The following is a 23,531-nucleotide window of genomic DNA, read 5'->3' as shown; positions in this document are numbered from 1 at the left end:
AAATAGTCCAATATAGAATACTTCTGGGCTTCCCTGGTGGTGCAGTGGTTAACAGTCTGCCTGCCAATGCAGGGGATGCGGGTTCGAGCCCTGGTCCAGGAAGATCCCACATGCTGCGGAGCTGCTGAACCCACATGCCACAGCTACTGAAGCCCGCGTGCCACAGCTACTGAAGCCCGTGCACCTAGACCCTGTGCTCCGCAGCAGGAGAGGCGACCACGGTGAGAGGCCTGCGCACCACAGCGAGGAGTGGCCCCGCTCGCCGCAACTAGAGAGGGCCCACGCACAGCAATGAAGACCCAATGCAGCCAAAAATAAATAAAATAAATAAAATTTAAAAAAATTTTTTAGAATACTTCTGTGTTTGACTAAGTTCTATTAAGTGACGTAAATCCTGTCTTTACTGAGCCAACGGTCCCTTGTGTTTCAGCCTTGGAATTAAGAGGCCAAGCCCACTGCCTGTTCTGGTGTCAACAGTGATTTAAGTATTAAGTGCTTTTCCAACTTTTCAGGTTGCCTCAGCCTTCACCAAATACTGACAAGAAAAAACTCCAGAGTAGCAATGTCATCCCATTTTTCCAAATATTGAAGCCCATCAGGTCACCCCCAAATCTGCATTTCCAGATTATCTTGAAAACTCTGCATGCAATCCTTGGCCGACGTGAGGGAAAGCCTGACGGCTGAGGGCAGAGGTGACGGGGAGGAGGGTGCCCATTCCAGAATCTCAGGGCCCGCGGAAGCCAGCCTGCCTCTTTGCATTCACTTGCCCTAAATACCTCTCCAACTCCAGGGTTGCCTGAAATCATTCAATTAGAGGTTTATTTCTTGAACTTGGCTTCTGTTAAAATGCAGTACCCCTAGGGGAGTTAATAGCAACTTTCAACTCAGTGTGAAGATGTTTATCAGATTCCCTTATGAAGAAGGTTGTGATTGAGCAGAACAACCCTCGATGCCCCTCTGGGAAGGCTAGGAAGCAACGAGGAAGAAAAAACATTTCCCCAAGGGGAGGCTGGGAATATGGGCACCCTTAGATTACACCGTTTGCTCCAGCCAGCCCTGGCTTTAAGAGGTAAAATGCTCTCCATCCCTATCATGAAATCTTACCTACTTATCCGATAAAATATCCCAATCAAAAACCACATCAAATTTGTGTGTGCCCAATTTTTCTCTATCTTGACCAAATACAGGAAATGAATCACTTTGCAAAGCACATGGAGACCAGCCAAAGCAATCTGCAAATTGTGTAACTCTGTCCCAGCTCTTGGCACTATGTATTCAGCAAGAACTTCAAGAGAAACCTCATTCCTGTTCACCCTCTCAAATACACACGCCCAGATTTTTTGGGTGGACTTGCGGGCTTTGATTTTGCAACCCCCAGTTTGGGGAACAAGTAGAAAATAGTAACACTCCATCTGTTTTGTGCTTTTTCACAGTGTTTTGACCTCTACTGGGATACATTGGAATAGTATTTTAACTGGGAAAATATAAAGGGTACCTCCTTTCCTTGTGTACACACACACACGCACACACACAGGCTTATAAAAGCCATGTGACCATGAATTGGTGGCCCATGTAACCCTATTTTTAGCGTAGGATGAAAAACCTTGAAGGACAGGAGAGAGAACTAATTTTCCTGAATCACTCGGCCGAGCTGTTGGCAAAGCTTGGAACTAGACCCCGGTTTCAGAGATTCTGTTTTATTCTTGTTTACTGAGTTGTACTAACTGCAGAGACTCACCATACTTTCTATTTCTGAAGCTGTTTTAAAAGCCACCAAAGTAAGCAGGGATATTATCTTTGCTAAGAGATGGTGTGATGTTCTCTCTAACTATACTTATCGCTGAATTCAAGTGTAGGCTCTTTATAAAGTCTCTGTGCCGTTATTAAACTTTTAACTTCAAAAGCATATGAGGTAGACATGATAGTAAACTGTAAATGGAATTTAAAGGCAAATTCCATTTTCTTCTTAGAGCTGTCATGAACTTCAATTCTACTATATTTCATTTATCACAGGATCTGAAATGAGTACATATTGCGTGCAATTGCATAATATAGTTGTCCTAAACTTTAATACATTTACTTTTGAGTACCGTTTACAGATTGTTTCTCTAACACGCACAACCTGAGTTATTAAAGTTTAAAAGTGCACAAGGTCCTTATGAAGACCCTGCTTATAGTTCAAGTACAGAGCACAGGAATTCTGGCTAAATTACCTCTTTTTGCTGTCAGTCTGTTCTCCTTCATTTCAGACAGGCTACAATATCCAGAGAACTGAATGTTCCTTTTCAATGAAAAGGAGATATTCTTAAAGTCTAGTATTTAGTGAATAAGTGGTGGTGAAAGACTTCATTTTTAAAGTGCCTTTCTTAGAATACATAGATACATAGATAATGTCATAGGTAATGTCAAGATCCAATGTAGGAAGACTAGGTATTGACAAAGGAAGATGAGTAAGAGCAATAAACCAGATAATTAGAAGGCTGACCATCCCGTAGATCAGGGGTTCCCAACTCTCAGGCCTCCAGGCCTGTTAGGAATCCGGCCACGCAGCAGGAGGTGAGTGGCAGGCAAGCAAGCGAAGCTTCATCTGTGTTTACAGCCGCTCCCCATCGCTCCCATTACTGCCTGAACCTTCCCCTATCTCCCCACCCCCAGTCCATGAAAAAACTGTCTTCCACAAAACCAGTCCCTGGTGCCAAAAAAGTTAGAGACCGCTGCCATAGATGAATGCCATTCAGCAGCTACCAACTTAGATGTTTACCATTTCTTCAAGGTCCATGCAAGTGTTCATGCTTCCTGAACACTCCTAGTTCACAAGGATGCAGCCCTCCCTTCTCTGCATTCCTAAAGCATCTTTAAAGTGAGCTTGAAGTCAGGGAGAGCTCAGAGTTCACTGGCCAGTTCATTGAAGATTTGGACCTAGAACCCATGACTGTTCTTTTTCCTCCAGATCCTGTCCTAGTCCTGGGGTAGGGGGTGGTCAAATTTGTAGATTGGAGGCAAAAACAGATCTGGGGGGTGAAAAAGGAAGATTCAAAGATGTCTAAGGCTTTGAACCTGGGTTTCTTAGAAAATATGGGGAGCTCACTTTGAAGGAAAGGTAATGGGTATCATTTTTAAACATGTTGAGTTTGAAATGATAGAACATCACATCAATTTGGTCTGCTTGGTTCAGGGTTCTTAGAATGATAAAGGCCAGAAGCTTTGTGTAAAGGCCAGGAACCTCTGTAGAATGATGGATAAAAGTTTTAACCTTGGTAATGAAGAGAGCGTAAAGCTTAATTCAGTGGCCTAGGCAGGTTTGGATGACATTCCCAAGCCCTGTTAGAGTGATGGACAGGGCAGCTCCAATGACTGGTTCCTCAGTAGCAACTATGGCCTTTTCATTTGGAGCAAGTCTTTCATGGTCAGCCATGTTCTATTGGTCAGGTCAGAGGTCCACAAGCTACAGCCTGTGGGCCAGTTTTGGCCCACTGCCTCTTTTTGTGTGGCCTGTTAGCTAAGAATGGTCCTTCTATCTTTAAATAGTTGAAAAAAATCAAAAGAGTAATATTTCGTGACAAGTGAAAATTATATGAAATTCAACTTTCAGCGTTCAGTGGAAGAGTCACACCATTCATTTACATATTGTCTATGGTTGCTTTCATGCTATAGCAGCAGAGTTACATGGTTGCAACAGAGACCATAGAGAATACAAAGCCTAAAATATTTACTATGTGATTCAGGAAATGTTTGCTAACCCCTGTCTTAAGTCTTTAAGAGTTCAGGCCTCTGAAGATGGCTTCTAATCCTTATCACTCCCATCCAACCATCCATCCATCCATCCATCCATCCACCCATCAATCCATCCATCCATCCATATATCCAGCCAGTGAGCCAGACTGCCAGCCATCTAATATTTATCAAGTCTATACTATATGAAGTTCTGAAGAATCCCAAGACCTAATACTTGCCCTCAATACCAGTGTTATATAGCAGTGCCACTACCTGTTGAAGGACTTGGCTTTCACTTGGAACATTAAAGTACTTCACAGGGCAGTTGAGGTCTGAGTTTTCAGTATCCTTAGGTTCTTCCCTATTAGGGTCCTCTACTCAGGGCCCAGCACTTCCTGTGGCTGAAAGAGGAATTGGTATTTGAAATAGGAGTGGGACTGACCCTGCAGCTGTCAACTCAGGGAAGAGGAGGATTGCTGAGGTTGGGAGCTAGGCTGAGCCTGGGGAGCTGCAGCTTTTGCCTGACTGACCAGGGCTTATTTCTCTAGCTTTACGATGACTGTCGTGGGCTTTATACACTTGCACTTTTGTGAGTAGCTTTCTCCATTATAAAAAGTAAAAATTAAAAATGTTATGACTCCATGGGTATAAATATGAACCAATTGGGGTTTTTTTTTTTTCTAATTTTAAAAGAAATTAGTATTTTTGCGGGTCCCTAAAGTACGGTGAGCCCAAGGCCCTACTGTGCTGCCTACTGTGCTGACTGGGTAAATCAGCCTTGGCTAGGAGCTATATACAACCTTCTGGTGGAAAGGGACCCCTGCCAACCAGGCGAGAGCTCAGAAGCATGGATCCAGCGTCTTGGGGCTCAGCCTAAACTCCTCCCATGAAGCTTTGATTTATAAAGAGAATTAGACTGAACCTCCAAAGAACCAGCTCCAGTTCCTCCAGTGGCCCCCAGCACTGGTGAACTACAGTAATGTCTCTTGCTTTCAGGTATCATGTCTAGCTTGGTTCCTCAACAGACTTTTTTAAATTAGAATTTTATAATTTTATTGGTTTTTTAAAAAATCTGTTTGTTTGGTAGGAATCATGATAGAGTTCATATAGGAAGTTCTCATTGATAAAGATGATTCTAGGCATATATTATAAAGTATAATGCATGCTCATAGAATTTGGGATGTTTACTACTAGAGCAACACTGCATTATACCACATCATAATCGCTATCAGTTTCACATATGAACAACTACTTGGTTCTCACTGAGTATAACCTAATTGGACCATAACCTTGTCCCCTCTCACTATGTATAATTTTGGCATTTACTTTGAAGAGCAGAAATCTGAGGTTGCTCTTATTTTTTCATCTCTGTAGAATATCCTGTCTTTTTTTAAATTTGAGGATGCACAGGCTGGGAAGAGTGTGTTGGATATCATTCAAAGTAGTGGCCCTATTTTGGCCATGATACACTTACATGGCATCTTCCACCACCCTGTAGCCCGATTTGCTGACGCTTCAAACCTGTGAAACCTGCGGAAATCTACACTCTGCAGCAAGTTCTGATACACCCACTTCCCCAGCTCTGCTGTAGCCTAACTGCTTATAGGTAGGGAGTGCCCTTACCAGGACCCTGTGTACCACTGCTCATCCTTTTCAAAACCCTCACTTTGTTTCTTTCTTATTGGTTTTTTGCAAAGGAACTTTCTAAATGTAAATAGTTGAGGAAATATGGGCTCAATGCGGGACAATATTTTGTCTTCTTCCGAATGCATTCTAGTTTCGGGGAAATGAATACTCTCTTATGCTGTTAGCAGGAGTACAAATTATTCCAGTGGTTTTGGAAGACCATTTCAAAATATACATTAAAAGCTTAAAAATGTAAATGGTCTTTTTTGACCCCAGTAATTCTACTTTCAGGAATGTACCTTAAGAAAATAATCTTGGACAAATAATATTGTTTTGAGTTGATGATTGTTTCATAACAAAATTTGGAAATAGTCCACATGACTAATAGTAGGATGCTGATTAAATAAATGCTAATATCCCTAGATAGTAAAATATCATATAGCCATTAAAATAATGTAATAGGTAAATATTTAACTAAATAGGAATAATTAATTATATATAGAAAAGTAGAGAAAGATATCAAACCTACCTGTACATCATTATCCCAAATTTGTTAAAAAATTTAAAAGGATATATGTGTACTTATGCATAGAAAGGAACATATATTTATGTTTTTGTCCCAAGGAATACATATATAAGCAAATGTATATTTATAACATACATATATAATCAAATGTTAAAAGCTATTTTTTAATATCTGAAATTTCAAATGATAAAATAAATTTTGGTATCAGCATACAATGAAACTCTATACAGCCAAATATATATCCATGCAGACAGATGTTTGTTAGCATGGAAATACATTCAACATATATTAAAAGAAAAAATACAATTGCATAGATTATATTCTAGTGATTCCATTTTGTAAAATAACCTGTGTACATATTTGTGTATGGTTTACAAACCTGTAAGTTCATAGAGGCAAGCTAGAAATATATACTTCTAATTTTTAACAATTAAAAAATAAATATATATACTAAAATATTAAAATAATTATATATTTTAAAAATTATAAATATTATTTTTAAAATAATATTATTTATAAAAATTAAAATATTATTTATCTCTAAGTGGTGAGATTTTAGATGATTTCATCTTTCCTTTGTGTATTTCTTGACTTTATGTATTTTCTACAATACACACTAATTACTTTTGTCATCAGAGAATAAACATGATTTATTTTAAAATGCAGCACCTAGACAGTAGTGGAAAGCTGCCCAGTTATGTCTTTGTCCCAAGCCAGAGAGGAGAGAGCCATGATGAGACCATGTACTTCCTCACCATTTTGTGTTTGGTACTTGAGTTAGGAATGATTTCAGCTGCAAGTAACAGAAAATCTAACAGGTGAATAGACTATAACAACATGCATTTACCCATCATGTTCAGAGGTAGGCAGTTTCAGGATTGTCCTGGCAGTTCAACTGTTAACAACTTTCTGACTTTCTGCTCTGCCATCCTTTTTGAGTGTTGGCATTTTATCCACATGCATGTCCCCACATGGTCTTAAGATGGCAGCTCTCTCACCTACCCATTCAAGGCATGAGGCAGGAGGAGGAGTCTGCATTGGTGTGTCTGGAAAACAAGTCTTTCTGGGGCAAGGGAGAAGGAACTTGGAAATATAGCTGTCATACAAGCCAGTCAGAAATGTTGGCCATCGGTAGGAAGGGGCTGTTCTCTTTTTGAGAAATATCATATGCTGATTTTTTTAATTATTATTACAACTTTCTCAGTCTTCTAGTTAGTAAAAAATTTCTCCAAGATGCTGGCAATGAGTTGTTAGTTTTTCAGTCAAGTGTGAGTTTTTCTTTCTCTGTCTTTCAGGAGGTTGGGAGTGAATACATCAGAGTGTACTATGCAGAAGACAATTGAAATGGAGTCTCTTGAGTTTTCAAACACTCACATCCTTTATTTCATATAAGCATGGGAGGTAAGTATGTATGGTTAAAAAGTAAGTATGAAACTATTCTGAAAATTTTACATATGATGATATGTAAAGAGAGCTAGAGACGAAATGATAAAAAAGACAGTTGGTCCTAAGTGAGAACATATTTATGATGCTCAAGGATAACTAATGTTGAGTTAGACACAGCCCAGCAGCACCTTAGTCCAGGTAAGACAAATTCCTTTTTATTCAGTTTGATTCTCTATGTAGTCTAATGGTAAAAGAGCATTTCAGAAATAAGAGGCACATCATCCAGAATACATTTTGGGAATTGAAGAGTTTCTTTCATCTCATTGTGACTATAACCACCTGAACCCTCACCTTTCTTTTGAGTGAATATTGCTTTGAGTTAAGTAATTGTATCTTGTTCTCCTATCTGTAAAATGGAAATTATTTTATATAGAACCTGCCTTGCTAAATGTTAATTGAATTAATTTAACGTGCATAAAAGACTTTGTAAGGTGAAAAGTGCTGGGCATCAATATTAGTTCTTCTGATGCTATATTTAGTGCACGATGGTTAAATCTCAAAGACAAAAACAAAAACCAACCAAACAAAGAAAAAACTCAAAACCAATGAAATTAAAAAACCCTGATGGGGCTTCCCTGGTGGCACAGTGGTTGGGAGTCTGTCTGCCGATGCAGGGGACGCGGGTTCGTGCCCCGGTCAGGGAGGATCCCACGTGCCGCGGAGCGGCTGGGCCCGTGAGCCATGGCCGCTGGGCCTGCCTGTCCAGAGCCCGTGCTCTGCGACGGGAGAGGCCACAGCAGTGAGAGGCCCGCGTACTGCCAAAAAAAACAAAACAAAAAAAAGAAACCCTGATAAAAGGTTGCAATTCTCTGTAATAGGTAGCACTTAGCTGATGATGTTGCTAGCTGAGTGGTTGTGAGTCTATTTTAGTATTCTCCTAAATGAAATGAATCCAGAAAATAAAAGTTAAATGAGTTTCACTTAGAAGTGAACTGAATTTAGTGATAGAGTTTAATTGATCTGCAGGCTTTGAATATTCAAGCAGCAAGATTTTGTGCTGTGTCAGTAACACTTTTGTCACACTATTTAATTCATTCTAGCTTCATATTCCTTGTTACTGTTTTCCCATTATTTCCTACAAATAACCATTATTGAATGAATGAATTGTACTCCATCATAGGTATTGCTTGAATTTTCAACTAAAATGCATCCTGAGCATTTATGAGCATCCTCTCTGCACAATATAAATTCGTTGTATTCTGCATTGAAAATTCCCCAGTGGTTTCATATATGTTTCCTCCCTAACTACAAGAACAGAAGTTATCACCTTCATTCTCTTTGGAAATCCTAGTGAAAATGTTATTAATATAACAAACTTAATATAACCCTTCATGTTTATGTTTATATAATACTACTTAATATCATTTTCAAGGCATTTTTCATATCTCTTGGTTCATTTGATCTTCATTGGTGTGTGTGTGTGTGTATTTTTTGTATTAAAAATATCTGCATTACACATATTTATATCACTTTTCCTTGCCAAATGAAAAAGAAATCCTAGAATCAATTCATGATTTATGAAGTCTTTAGAAAAACATAAAATTAATCTTTTTGTAATAGCATTCTTATTTTTCTCCATGCTCAAAACTTCAAGATAGGAATATTAGGAGAATTCAGGCCAGAGAGGTTAAAGGACCCAAAGCTATTGGGTCAACGGCATGAGATGAGAACTTTGGGAAAATCATTCTGCATTGGTAGAAATGGTCTGAGGTGGACATTTTTCTTCAGTAGCAAAGAAGCCAGGAGGAGCTAGAAAATCACTTTTTTAAGTACAAGAGATCATTCTACCAGCACCTGTTGAGCGCCTCCCCAGTCAATCACTCTCTGTAAAAATAACCCAGGCCTGCTCCCTACCCTTTAGCTGCCCCCCAAATCCATGGAGACTGTCCTTTGGGAAATCAGATCAAACCACATTTCACTGTGCCTGGCTCAGCCTGGAGGAAGGCAGGGGCTGGCAGAAAGCTGATGGTGGGAAGAAGTAAGGAACACTTTCTATTAGAGTGAACCCTTATCAGTGAATGGAAATTAAAAGATACAAATAACTTCACATAAAATGGATTAGCACTCATTTCACTGTCTCACAATAATTTATTTGTGTGTTTATCAGTGCCACTGAACTTTGAGCTCCTCATTGCCAGAGACCATTTTGTGACAGAGGCTGCTCGTTGAACACTAAAATTCATTCTCCCCTTCTTTCTTAGCATCAGAATCCTGACTGCTAAAGAACAAGATTCAACTGAGTAAATTCTAAGGGTCTTAATGGCTTTATTCAGTGATTCATGAATTGGGCAGTGTGCACTCTAGCACATGGAAAGGAGCTTGGAGGAGCTGTACAAAATGAAAGGCTTTTATAGGCAGAAGGGAACAGGAACAGGGAAGTCATAGGAGGCAGAGACGACTGGTTATTGCAAGGTTGGCGCCTTACACGGAGCAAAGGGAAGTCTTGGAGCTGAGCCTGGTGACTTGTGCTGAGAGGTGAGCACTGATTTGTTGACCTGAGCCCTCCTTTTCTGGGAGAGCTGAGCAAAGAAACTTAGTTAAGTTTTGGTTTGCTGACGTGGGTCTTAGCACGCGTGACTTCGTCTTGGGCCTCATCTGGTTACTTGAACATGAATTTTTGGCTGAACGAGTGACACCAGAATAAAGTCTACGTCTCCCAGCCTCCATGCGGTTAGCTATGTGACTAGACTCTGGCAAAAGATGCGAGGATTGTTAAGTGGGGGTTCTGGGAAGACTTCTTAAGCGGAAGGAGTCTTTGCTTCCGTTTTTCATCCTGCTGCCTGGGATACAGATGTAGTAGCGAATGTTTCAGCAACTATCTTGGACCATGAGATGACCTTGAGGGTGAAGACCAAAATAGAGGAAGAAAGATTCTGGGTCCCTGATGATTTTTTGGAGTTCCCATTGTCTGGGCTGCCTAAATCCCACCGTATTTTACACAGGAGAATACATTGGAGTGCTGAGACACATAGTCAAGTTTCTGTTATTAGCAGCTGAAATAAATCCTAACCAACACTCGTCATATTTCTGTATTCACAACAGAGAGTCTGGTGTCTAAATTGATAGGTGCTCGAGACATATGCACTTTAAATTGTATTTAATTACTTACACTTGCCTTATTCCAAAAACAAAGATGTGGTGCTAAATAAATGGCTGTAAAAGTTGGAAATTATACCAGTTTACCAAGGAATAGCATAACAGCCAAATCAGAAAGACAAATACAAGAAGGTAGAGTCAGTCCTCAGATAATAAAATCATAGAAGTTATCCAGAGAAATGTGAAGGCAAATATCACTCCTTTGCTGGCAAGAAAAGCTGGCAACATAATTTGAAAATTATTTTAAAACACGGAGAATAGAATAAAAATTAGGAGTAAATAACTGGCTCTAAAGATGAGTTGATAATATATTAAAAGACCAAAATCAAATTCAGAGTGATAGTGGAGATTTGATCCATATCAAAGTAGAGAAGGTTTGAATTGCATACCTGGTAAGGAGCATTTGAGACAATAAAATGGACAAGCAAAATTATGATAAAAATAAGCTTGGTCAGAGAACCATGTGCTAAAGTGCTGGGAACTGATTTATTTAACGATCACTAATCTATCAATTCTTCTGTGCCAGGCACTATTCTAGTCACTTTACGATTATTAGTTCATTAAATCTACACAACAATTTTATGAGATAGTTATTGACCTATACCCACGTTTCAGATGGGGAAACTGAAACCCAAAGAATTCATGTGTCTTGCCCAAGATCACACGGTAAATGGAGGAGCAAGATTTTACCCAGCGACCAACATTTTTTTGTTTGTTTTTGTTTTTGCGGTATGCGGGCCTCTCGCCACTGCGGGCTCTCCCGCTGCGGAGCACAGGCTCCGGACGCGCAGGCTCAGCAGCCATGGCCCACGGGCCCAGCCGCTCCGCGGCACTCGGGATCCTCCCGGACCGGGGCACGAACCCACGTCCCCAGCATTGGCAGGCGGACCCTCAACCACTGCGCCACCAGGGAAGCCCCCAGAGACCAACATTTTAAAGATGAAAAGTGGTAGACATTATTACTAGTTCTTCTCAAGCATACTTTACTATACAGTGTACTGATGGGCAGGGCAGCTCCTTGATGCCTTTAAAGCTAGTTCACATTTTGAAATTGTGGAGAAAGGGAGTCTGGAAAGGACTCAGAGAAGGGTTAAAAGGAAAAGTCATAGGATGAAAAACTGGAGCCCTGAGGAAAAGCCAAAGGGGTTAAGTGCATTTAGAGAAGAGAAGATACCAATGAATTTCCCAACCTCCCCTGAGGGAGTATGGTCAGATGAAAGAAAAAAAGAACTAATAGGTTGTGATAGCTTTAAAGGATGGTGTTGGAATCTCTGGTCCTGATAGTTCTTAACATGGGGAGAGCCAATGTAAAATATAAAGATTAATTATGAAGATTTTATAAGACATTTGTATCACTTCTTCTATATATGTTCTTCCAAACTAATCCTGACAGTTCACAGAAGTATCCATAATTCTGAATGCCTTCCCTGCCTTTCATTTTCCCTTGTCTGCCTGGAAATTCTTCCTTATCCTCCAAGATTCTGCTCCAGTGTCACTCCCCGCTGAAGCTCCCAAACCCTCACTCTGCCCCTTCCTGAGCTCAGTTGACAGCAGAGAGTTTCAAAATTCTTAGCTCTTGTTGACCCTTCTATTCGAGCTCTTTTTCCAATGAGTTTGCAATTATTTGTTCACAAGCACACATCCCTCAGACAGGCAATGAGCTTTGTAGGTCAAGAACCATCTCTTATTTGTCTTCGGAACCTTGACACCCTGCACAGTAGTGGGTACATGCTTGGCACTGATAAAAACTTGAATGAAAAAATAAATGACCGATTGACAAATTGTATTATTCACTGGTATTCGTGTGAGGATTTCCGTCATCTAGAGAGAGCCATATGGTTTCACCAAGTGCTTCTCAAAATTTGCCAGTGATGTGAAGACGCAGATTCTGCTGTCCAGGAACAATATCCGAAATAGAAGGCAAAGCAAGGGGGCCAAGAAAATAGTAGGTGGGGTGTTACTAATGTTTTTTCTTTAGAGAAGTCACCTGCTGACCTTGCCATCTATGGCCAGGAGGCATCATTGTTGATTCTTTGACCTTTGTCCTTCAAAAGGTAAACATCCCTAGCACAGAACTCAAAACAATAAGAAGACAAAAAGAAGGGGGAAATTTGACCCTGCCCTTCACAATTGCCTTGAGGATTTTTAGTCGTTCTGCTGTACCACCTTAGTACTTTGGCTATGACCTCTGTATACCCCAAGGTCAGGTCAGCTTTGCTCATAGCTTATGGATTAAACACTTCGAACCATCCTAGAGCCTGAGCTTTAGCTGCTCTCAAGGACATATAACCACACCTGCATATTCTTTTCTTTTGCTTCTTTTGCTTTTGCTTTACAGGGGATGGGGCTCCTTTTTAAACCTAAGGTTCAAAAGACAGTAGCTAGAATTTATGCTGAAGTGGAGTAACAGGCTTTGAAGCCGAGCGGTGTCCTAATACAGGTGAAAAGCATGTATTGATTACTTAAAGAAAGTTAAAATAAAAGCAATTTCTCTCCCCATTTCGGCACATTGCAGCTTTTGGCCTACCCACTCAGAGCTAAAAAAGCATTCTTTCCTGATAATCAGGCTTCAGCTGTCTGAATTTCAGGCCGAGCCTCTCCTCCTGAGCTCCGCTGAAGAGCTGCTTTAATTAACCATTATACCACAGATGTTATTGATTTTTTTTCAAATCTGGTTGAAACATCATTGTGCTGGATCATGGCCAAGACTAAGGCCTGAATCTGTGCGTGTGTGTGCGCGACTTTTACTCCTTCTGCATACTTTATTAGTCTCCGTGTCTGTTAAGTGCAATCCTTCGCATTAACTCAGAAAATATAGAATTGATTTTTAGCCTAGCAGCCGTGATCTAAGGGCTCCTAATTTGAAATCTGAAAACCTCAGATGCTGAGGAAGTCTTTCTGCTGTTACTCTATACTTCCTTGAAGTAAGCTTTTTATTCTTTCATTTGAATCTCCCCCTGCCTTTTACTCTCTCTCTCTCTCTTTCACACACACAATTGGAGGTTTCAGAGGAACATGATCCATTCTTTGCATTTTGAACATGTTCATCATGAAAGGTCCCCAAAGGCTTATTCTTATCTGTCTAGAATGTGTGACCTGCAATGTGGACCACAGGAAAATTTGAAATTGAATGGTCTCCAGATTTTCCATATTTTGAGGGAAATGGGGAAGAACTTGAGCCACATTCACTTTGTGCAAATTGCAGGATATTAGAAACAATGGGGCATCTGCATTCCTTTTACAATCCGCCTTCCAGTAATGATAAAACTCAAGGACCAAACAATCACAGTGGGTTCCCAAATTCTGATAAGTTTTCTGTGAGTTTAGTGATACGTTCTTTAAACATAATTTGAAGCTTTTAAAATACTGTAATGGCATCTCTTGACCTTTAAAAAAAAATCACATGGAGCAAGAGGTGGTGAAAAATGTTTATTTACTCTGCATTAGTGGCTAAACTCCTGTTCCTTTCTAGAACCGGGAGTTCTTTTATACTTGGGAACTCACGCATGTCACCCCCATTCTTCCAACAAGAACCAGGCAGGCCCTCTTGAGCTGGAGAAACAATGGCCCGCAGTCGGTCCTATGCCTCAGTGAGAAACAACAATGCAGGCCTCTTGACAAATTCTGGCGTCAGGAGTGGAATCTTGCAGTTCAACATGTCTGCTGAACAGAAGTTGGAAAAAGAAAAGATCATCTTGTAAACAATTAATTAATGTTTGTCATGAATTATCATTTTTACTTCCTTCTCAAGAGGCTCAAAGGGAATCAAAAGGCATTTTTGCAGGTGGTGGCATTCGAAGTAAGGGCAATCAAAGGTTTGAGAGCCCAGGCACAGCACTCTGCGTCTCTAAGGGTGAATGGTGCTAGGATTAGAGCACAGCGGGGGGTTGAGGGCTTCAGGTGTGAAGCTTAATGTTTGTGATCAGCAAAAAAAGTCTTGAATTTATCTAAACTGCTCTTCTGCTAACAGTACTTCTAGCACATAAATGTTCTGAAACTGACAAGTGTTCTCACTGCTCTTCTAATGCAAACATGATCTGCATTTGAAAGATGCATCTCTTTTGCCTAATTTAGAATGTGCATCACAAAGAGCGTTAGATGATGACCCCACAAAGAGATAACACACACACACACACACATTCCAGACGTGCACTCTGCATGCATATACACACATGCAAACCGCGTCTTTCTTGCCTGGATCTTCTATGGAGCTCCCAGCAAGGATCCTGCAGGACTGTTTTTCTCTAGATTACTAAACCAGAGGTCAAAAACTAGGAGACTCAATAGCCATCTGACCAGTGAGTCCCTCTGAATTCGCTACATGAGTAATTCCTTTTCATTTGGTTTGGATAACAGCCTAGAATGTATCATGCTGCATTTTAATTTGCAGTCCTTCTCCTGCCTCCCCCTACCCCTCTAGACATAGAAAGGTATCAACACATAAAAATTTAAAACATACACATATATACAACCAATGATATTAAAATTTACTGAAGAATTGTTAAGTGTTTGCAACCCCTAGAACCAAAGACCAAGGCAGGCATTGTTGATGGTGAGAAGGTTGCTAAAGTCCATACAAATGCATCTGATGGCTTAATGAATCCTCTCCATAATCTACTGCTGACCTCTAGATACTCATTTTCTCACTACATCATCGATATGCGTCACCTGCTAGAAGAACTCTAAAAAGAAAGGCTAACTGGAAGTTTGGTAAGACAGGACAGGGTGAAAATCAGTCCTAGGCGAAATCTGGAAGGACTAAGATGAACCTAAGATTCTTGAGTTAATTTTAAATCTAACCTTCCAAAATTCTCCATTATCCCATGGAAACCACCCGTTTTCTTTTATGCATTTAGAGCTTGTATTCCCTTTAGTACTCATTTAGCATCATCTAATAAACACAGGTTCTTGGGACATCAAGCCTCCTCTTTCCCGCTGGAGGCCGAGGGGCTGAGACGATAAAGGGAAATGAGGCTCACATTTGCCTTCTTTTACCTTGGCTCCCCTGGCCCTAACAAAGCTGAGCGCTGCTCCGAGCTTGGTGGTCACCAACCTTGACGGTGTCTAATGGGGTTTTCCCTTGAATACAAGTTTGGAACCCAAACCTGTGGGCTTAAACTTACGACCCCCAGAAACTAGCAAAGAGCTCGGGTAGAAAGGGCCAAATTGGAATATCACTGGATGAGGGGCATAAAAGGAGTTTCAGAAGGTTTAGAAGACAAAGGGACCCAGAAGGAAAGAAAACCAGCACAACCTCTGAGACAGAGTGGAGGTTAAGGAGCCCCTTTCCTGAACTTTCTGGGAACTCTGGTTTATGTTAACTTTGAAGAGTGGGTAAAATGGCTTACCAGGAAAAGTAGATTAATTTTTCATAATTATCAGAGTTCTTCAAACTCAGTATTTAGTTTGGTTCCCCACTCTTTATAAAGATGTTAAAATCCCCTTCAAAACCTAATGCCAACTGCTTTAGAATCACGGACGAAAACAGTGAAAAGAAAGTAGCAATGGTTGTGATTAAACTGAAAAGGAAGAGTTCCTGACACCCAGGACCCAGTACAGAAGGATATTTTAGACCAGTGTCAGGTACATTAGGGTTGCTTTTGGGTCCTAGGACCCTGGACCTTCGTCAGTCTGTGGCTCTGTCTGGTGGCTCTGCCTGGTGGCCTGCCCCATGTCCACACTGCCTTCTGAACCTACCTAATGTCCCTGCAGCACCTTGCTGAACCTTGTTCTCCACGTGGTGCTGTCTCCAGGACAGATCATTGGTCTGGGGGAAAGGAAGCCCGCGTTTGTTCCATGCCTGCCCCATACCAGGCTGGAAGCCATGTGCTGCCGTTTCTTCCCACTGCTTTGGGTGACTGAGATGGCACACACTAGTGGGTGTGGAGGTGCGGTTGTGCTGAAAAGTCTCCGAAAGAGTAAAACATGGAAAGTCTGGGTGGCTTTTATTGGTATTGGTTCAACTGATCTAGCTCTAACTGGAAAATGTTTTACCGGAGGAGGAGTATTTGCAAAGTCAAGAGCATTTAGCTTCAAAATAAACAACATTGACTCATGCAACCGTTTAAAAAATGTACAAAAATGTATCAGCCTGATGTCTCTCCCTACCAGGAATGACATAGATTGAAAAATAGATGGCAATGATTTTTTCATATTCTTTTTTTTCCAGTGTAAACAAATACATTCCCCCAAGTATTTAGCTGCAAGTTGCATTAACCCAAAGTGACCAAGAATAGTTTAAGGAGTGTTACTAGGAATATACCTACTTCCTCCATAGCAGAAAACAGTGTTTTTGAAATAAAGTCTTCCCTATAAATTACTAATAAACGCCCCCTCCCCCCAAAACCACCCAAGAATGAGTTGATAATGAACAAATTAAAAATTGTCACCACCTGAACGGTTCTCCTGGGTGGACCTGTCTTTCCCAAATGGATTGATTGACCTTTCTAGGACTTCTGTCTGCGTGAGAGGTCCCACCCACCCTGTTACTATTTTAAGGAGATCTGTAAAAGTCTCCTTCTTTGGCTTCCCTCCCCCCACCCCCATTATGCCAGCACTGTGTGCTAGTGCTTGAAATTAATCAAGGGCCCCTTCTGGGAAAGGGATTCCTCTTCGAGAGAAACGGACCTGGAAACTTCTCTGCCTTCCCACGTCCCCTTCCAGGACCTGCTCCCCAAATCTCCCCAGACAAAGCCCCAGGACTCTCGGGGAAGCTGCTAGAAGCCGCAGACCTGCCTTTGCCAGACAGCTGCTGTTTGAACCCAGCTCTGACCGTAAAATCAAAAGTGGGTCCGAGGGAAGCGGTAAACACTGTGCAATGAGCCTTTTGAAGGCAGCTGATGCCTCATTTGGGGTGACATGTTGTGGCTGATGCGCGTGGATGATGTGGGGTTTTCGATAAGTGCCTCATCAGTATCCTCATCATGCTCGTGTTGCTCCGCCGCGGCGTGCGCCCTGACTTGATTGTAATTGCCCGAATCTGCTCCCGCTGCTCAGGCGCTCACAGTAATATGCAATAAAACAGCAAGAAGTGAATGTTAACCATCTGAGTTCTGACACGGCGGCTCTGCAGTTCAAGATCTCCATTAAGGACCAAGAAAAAAAAAAAAAAAAGCCTGTAAGAAAAGAAGGAATGATTCCCAGTGTCTGCTTCCCTTTTCAAAGGGAAAGCCCAGAAATGAAGGCGCTGTTTAGCCTTCCTAAGGTCCTCCCAGGTAGAGACGAACAGGTAGTTTGCTGGTATTTATTTATTTATAATTTAATTTTTTTCATCCCAGGTGTCCCGGCTTTTGCTCATTAGCTCTAACAGCAATGCTGCTGTTGCCTCTTCCCAGGTGTGGATGGTGGTCCAGTTTCGGCAGGGTAGGCGAGCCTCCAGTCTGTCCGTACCCTGGCTATGCAGCGGCTTGTTTCAGATACTGAATTTCTAAGATCCAATTTTTAGCAACTCAAAGAGGCAGCCACCTGAAGCAGGGCTTAAGCAAGTCACAGATGGCTGCCTGGCTTGGTTGTCAACTTCACTAACATGCAGAGTGACACAAGTTGTCTCTTCTTTTTACCATCGCTACACACATATGGAAGCCTCATTCAGTACTTTGAAATTAAACCTGATAGTATCCGGGACACCTGGAAACCGCCTTCCGGGGGCGAGATGGTCACCAGAACTGGGTACCATCTTCAGTTGTAAGGAAGCCTCTGTCTGGGTAAGGAGACCTCAGTCAAGTGTGCGTGGAGTGAGCGCTTTTCCTTTCTCAGGTGAAATATTCTGAACGGCGGGGGACGGGAGGGATTGTGGTTTATTTTTAAAGAATTTTCTTAAGTTTGGACTTTGTACGAACGTATCATTTTCAGCCTGAATTTCAGTGTAGGTCTGGTGATAAATATGCACCCTTGAAAATCTAATTTCACGTTACAAACCTACTTTTCTTAGCGTTACTCCCTTTTCTTCTACCCTGGAAGGAACCATAATTGCTTATCATTTGGAGGTAAAAGCTACTATCCAACCTATTGTCTTCCTGGTAGTATTTCTTAAAGCATCTCAAAGAAATACCATATTCTTTGCAGTTTCCTGTTAATTGAGTCCTTTGGGAGCCAGTGGCAATGGTAACTTCAGAATGAGGTTTTAATTACATATGGAAACCTTTACCATTGTTTTTCATTTTAAAGAAAGTAGGCTTTGCTGGAAAGCATTTATTCCTTTTTCTCCCTCCTCATTTCCAGTAGCAGTGTCTTTTCAGAACTTTACAAACGCTGTTTGTTTGGACTGTGGGTTTTCTCCTGGCTTTACAAAAAAAAAAAAGCCTCACGTCTGAAACTAATGAATTCAGCCTGCACTCCCACTTGGAAGCCCCTATACAGATGGAGTTTCATTAACTGTTTGAATATCTGTATCAGTAACTGCTCAAGAGAAACAATTCCTGCCCACATGGATAATTAATAGAGCAGTTCAGGGGAGAAGACCATCTCTTACTGTAACTACCTGGCCCTTGCTTCGCAAACCTGTCAGGGTTCACTCTTCCTGCCTGTGCCAGTCCTTCCTGAAAGCAGCCAGAAAGCTTTTCTCCCTATAGGGTAACTGACCGCTTCCCCACAACTGCTGCAGCCCACGGGGTCTTGCCTATATTCCTGTAGGTTCAGCTTGGGTCTGCACAGATGAGAATGAAATTATCCTGTGCTTGGGACCCTCAGTAATGCTATAGGAGGAAGCCCTTCTCTCCAGCCCAAAGACATGCCCTAGCCTGGTGCTCAGCAGACCCTCTTTTTGATTATAATGACCTTATCCATCTTTTATTATGAGGCAAGATTTAACCCTGAGTTGGGACTCAAATTCCCATGAGGGGTCATTACACTTCAGCTTTTAAAATTCTCCCCCTCACCCCTGCAAATTCAGGTAGAAACTCTTTCCAGTTCTTGCCTGACTTAACCAGGTGTGCAATGTTAGCAAGGCTATGCTCTCTCACAGCTGTTGCTTTTTATCCAAGAAGTGGCTGAGGGCTTCCCTGGTGGCGCAGTGGTTGAGAGTCCGCCTGCCGATGCAGGGGACACGGGTTTGTGCCCCGGGTCCGGGAAGATCCCACGTGCCGCGGAGCGGCTGGGCCCGTGAGCCATGGCCGCTGAGCCTGCGCGTCCGGAGCCTGTGCTCCGCAATGGGAGAGGCCGCAACAGTGAGAGGCCTGCGGTACAGTGGCTGAATTTCAGAGGTGGGTGATTCCAGGATGGAGTTCTGGCTCATCCCATTAACTTGGCATTCTATTGCAGTTTATAAAAGATGTTTCCTTAACAGGTGATATACACATGAAGGAGTAATAGGAGTTCTAATCTCTTAAAGGCAGACACATTAAATGAATACGATTTTAAAGCGGGATTTTTAAAAAGCTAAAAGAATAATGATAATTGTATCAGAGAAGCAAAAATGGGTAAACTGAGTAAATGCACAGTTCCCGGTGGAAGTGAGAGTACCCTAAATCAGGAGAATACTCTGTGAAAGAGAAAGTTAAACCAGGAAATGGTATCACGCGTTACCTGGACGCTAGCAAACTTCTACGTAGAAACTGATGTTTGTGTCATTTCTTTTCAAAAACCGATTTTAAAGAATTTGCAAATAAGCAAATTATAAGCAATTTTTAAAATATATTGCTGCAAAAGAGGCTTTTAGGGCTCTGTCCTTAACTAATATCAATCCGGTTAGTATGATAGCTTAGAGAACTAGTAAGTTGAAGTTACGTAGAACTTTCTAGATGCAGAATATGTATGAGCTTTTAAATGCATATTCCTTCATGTATCACATGTACACACACACACGCTTACTATGTATGTGTGTGTTGACTTAAATTTAAAGTAAGGGTTTGCAAGAGAGTTTCCTCTCAAAAGTAGTTCTCTGCTATAGCAATTAAGAGAAAATGGTGAAAGGAGGAAAATGAATTCTGAAATGCAGAAGGCTTTTGTTAAATGGCAGGTTTTAGATAGTATGTCTTAGTGAACCTGACTGGACTCAGGCTGGTAAGTTCCGGCTGTGAATTCTGCACAAGTTGAAAGATGTGCAAAAACTGCAGCATCAACAGTTCATTTCAAAAAGGTTCCAGAAAAAAAAAACCCTGCAGTCACATTTCAGCATTAATAGATGGGGTTGCCATGGGCACCAGAGAGAAGCTGGGGATAAGGACTGCTGACTGAAGTTCCTTGTCGGGGATGGACAAAAGCGGGAGGCGAATATGTAGGGTTGGGCATCCGCAGCTGAAGGGGAGCGTCGTCATTCCATGGGGCCTCAACAAATGTCGCGTACTGTTGGTCAGTGGAAGAGAATGGGTCTGTATAATTGTGACACGCCTGTTAAGTGAGAACTAACTGATACCCTGGAATTTATAGACAGAGAGACTGAAGTTTCTTGCCCAGGGAATGTGACTAGGGTTAGAGAAACAGTTGGTAACTTGATGCAGTTGCCCAGGTACTAGTCCTTGCTCCCGTGTGCTGTAGTTTAGGGAAGTGACTGGCCAGGTATCCTTCTGGATAACTGATTAGCTCAGGTCGGAATTAACCCCACGCTGCAAATACAGACAGAAGTTTGGTAAGCTTGTGTGGCCCTGGAACGAAACCAGCAGAAAGCGTCAGAAAAGGACTTAGTTCCTTCCAGTCAAATATAGAGTTTGTATTTATTCAGGGAGAAGTTTAGGGTAGTCCAAATAAGCCACCTCTCCTGATGGAGGTCCCAACCTCCTGCAGAAGCCTAGACAGACCCCAGAGGGCCAGAAATAAAATGTATCCTCAGCTGAGAACCACAATCCTGGAGTTGAAGAGTTCAACTTATTATATTCCATTCCATGAACATACAGAAGGAGCTTTATTGATTAATGGTAAATTCATAGTGTAGAGTCTGTTAGCATTAGCATTGTAAGGAGACCCTCTTAAAGAAAATGGAAACAGTAGCTGTTATGGTACAGGAGAGAAAATGAGCAGATACCCAAACATCGATGAATAACACATTCCCATCTTTCCTAAACTTGGGACAAAGAGGCTAGGCAGGGATCTGATTTTTATTCCCCTCTTTTAGCCAATAAGGAGAACTTTAAAAAAAAAGAAAAGAAAAGAAATCCATGGAATAAACTAGAAATGTGGCTCAAGACAGACAAAGGGAATGCAAAATTAAATTCTTGATGTGAAAAGGAAGGCACAATGAAGGCTTCTAGATGAGATACCTTTGGAGAAAATTTCAATTTCACTGTTTCTTTTCTTGCTTGCTTGCTTTATTTTTTTTTTCCACAGATATGCTCTGTGGAATGCCTGAAAGCCTTTGTATTATTTCTTATTTTCTTTCTCTTTTTACTATGTGGTATACATTCATTATTTATTTTTTATCTTCCTTCCGAAGTGGTTCCCATTTTTCTAGTTTTGTTTCTGACACCTAGCTGTGCCCAACAATACCTTCCATTGAATCCTTTCTTTCATCTGCTCCGTTTCTCTTATTTCCTCATCTCTCCTGTCCCTTCACTTTCCCTTTACTTCTTATTAACCCTTGACATTCCAGGTATATTGTGACTCTCATAATGATACACTTCTCTTTTTTTTTTCCCAAGCCTAACCTATTTGTCTACATAAGCTCTAGTTTCCAGCCATGATTCTGTCTAACTAGGTCCATGAACTCAGTCTTAGCAGACAAGGAACTCATATTAATTTATTATATGTTATATAATTTTACCTACTTTTTGAGGTATTTATAAGATGCTTTTCTCCTTAGGAGAATAAAGTATATTTTAGTCTGGATGTAGAACAGCTCCACAAACAGCTTTATATTGCATTAATTTGCTAAGTCACTGACTTCCAAGGGTCTCTGACACTAGATTTTGACATGTCTTAGACATGACATGATGTCTTCTGTCAGTTTTTCATATCATTTTTCTTATGGAAGGGTGGTGAGTATTCCACTGAATGACATTCATGTCAGGAAAACGGATCTTTAGGAAGCTAAACTTATAAGAGATCAACTAAAATTTTAAATTGCCATATTATTTCAGTATCTTGAGCTCTTCCAGACACATGAACGCCCATGACATTTGGGTGCATTCATAATTTTTCACCACGAAAATCCCAAATTTATGAATGAGAGTTATCTCATTACAGTACCGTCCCTATTCATGAATATTTGCATTTTGCTATATTCTTCCACATGTTTATTTTTTGATGTTATATTCCCCAATAAAATACTCTGAAACATACGGGAAAAAATAATATTTTCGGAAAACAGGGATTATGTTTGCTTGTGAGTGTGGAAGATGTAGGCTTTTCTTTAAATACCATCATCTAATATAAAGTCAGAAAGGTATAAAATCCAAATGTGCTTATTTATTAGACATAAGTCTTCCTTTAAATATACTCAGAGAGGGATTTTTTTAAACTCACACTTTGATTAAATATTCTGAATTTACACCTCACAAGAGTCTCTGTAAGTTAAGGAACTTATTGGAAAATTGATTAATATGACAATATATTTTGCATAAATCAACAATGAAATTTTTACAAACTTAATCAACTTGGAATTTCTTTTTTCGTGGTCTTTTCTACTTTGGAAGTAAGGCTTACGGAAAGTACTTTTACTTTTCTTCCTTTAGAAGGAAAAGTTCTTTTTTAATACAACATAGAAATAAATTTTCACTTTTTAAAACATTTTATAGAAGTCAAGCCTTGAGCAAATAGAAACTTTGAAAAACTTAGGGAAAGACTTTTTGGCTGTACCTCAATGATAAAGACGTGTTATTTTTGTGACAATACACTCGTGCATTCCATGGAACTTACTCTAGGTCATTAAGTAGAGCAAATTTAAAACAAATGAAATAAATCATCTCAAGGAAAAGACTATAATCAGAAATAACCTGAAATGTGAAATATTTAGGAAATCTTAGAAACTTTTTAAAGTAGTATTTTAAAAAAATTTTGTAAATACTATGCTTTCCAAATTCAGAAAATCCATTAACTCTAACAGGCTCCTGTACCATTAAAACTCATGGAACACAGAATTGCTCCTCACCACACTATTCTAAAGTAGCCACAAAACTGAAAATAGAGTCATGCGTCCAAAATATTTGTTCACGTGACACAGATGTCTTTCAGTACAAGCAGTCATGTTCAATGG

The 23,531-nt window shown here is 40.7% G+C and overlaps 1 long non-coding RNA gene across 1 annotated transcript in view; it reads left to right on the top strand.

The window, feature by feature from the left end:
* Window positions 1-23,531, top strand: part of LOC141277981 (uncharacterized) — a 300,462-nt gene that overhangs the window by 222,074 nt on the left and 54,857 nt on the right. Inside the window, exon 4 of the long non-coding RNA XR_012329998.1 lies at window positions 7,162-7,267. This is a non-coding gene — a long non-coding RNA (uncharacterized lncRNA). The remainder of the gene's footprint in view (window positions 1-7,161; window positions 7,268-23,531) is intronic.

The sequence above is a fragment of the Tursiops truncatus genome, chromosome 2 (genome assembly GCF_011762595.2).
Source record: "Tursiops truncatus isolate mTurTru1 chromosome 2, mTurTru1.mat.Y, whole genome shotgun sequence".
NCBI classification, from domain to species: Eukaryota; Metazoa; Chordata; class Mammalia; order Artiodactyla; family Delphinidae; genus Tursiops; species Tursiops truncatus.
Note: the sequence above shows the minus strand (reverse complement) of the source record. Positions and strands in the feature narration are given on the sequence as shown.